The sequence below is a fragment of the Propithecus coquereli genome, unplaced genomic scaffold (assembly GCF_000956105.1).
Source record: "Propithecus coquereli isolate 6110/MARCELLA unplaced genomic scaffold, Pcoq_1.0 Scaffold431, whole genome shotgun sequence".
In the NCBI taxonomy this organism is placed as follows: Eukaryota; Metazoa; Chordata; class Mammalia; order Primates; family Indriidae; genus Propithecus; species Propithecus coquereli.
The window spans coordinates 110,094-110,753 of record NW_012150075.1 but is presented as its reverse complement, the minus strand read 5'-3'; positions in this window follow the sequence as shown (position 1 = coordinate 110,753).

Here is a 660-nt window from a genome sequence, read left to right as displayed (position 1 = left end):
TTTATGGCACTTCATTGTTTACCTGAGTGGATTCCATATTAATTTTATTTTTCATTACTAAATTGGTATAGACTAAGAAAACAGAGCAGATTAATTTTGGATAAAAAAAAACCAAATTGCCTTTACATGCTGATTGTGATGTTGAAAGTATTGATTTGAGAGTTATCTTTATCTCTGTGCCTCTATACCCTTCTGTTGTCTATTTGATTATGCTTGTAACCCAGAAAATAAGCAATGTTCACCTACAGAAGTAGTTTCCTTTGCTTGATTGGATCTTATTTACTAGAATTGGAGTTCTCTGTTTTGAAAGGTCAATGGCTTTATTTTGTCCTTCTCTTCTGCTTTATACTTCTCGATCAACTGGATATAAAATTTAATCCCATAACTAGGTCCTTAGGTCGAATTGATATTCTTGATTGCTTCAACATTTTCTTATTACAAAAAATATTATGTACTTGGGTTTTTTTGTTGTTTTTTTTTTCATTTTGTGTTTAGTAACTGGCTGAAATTAGAGAGTCTTCTACCTTTGGGAGGATGGCAAGATTTTGTTGAATCTTTTGAAGAGCTTACGACTGAGGCCTGCAGAAAGATATGCCTTCCAGATACCAATTAAATATTTATTGTTCCTTCAAGCATCATTTAGAAGGACAGGTGATAGAA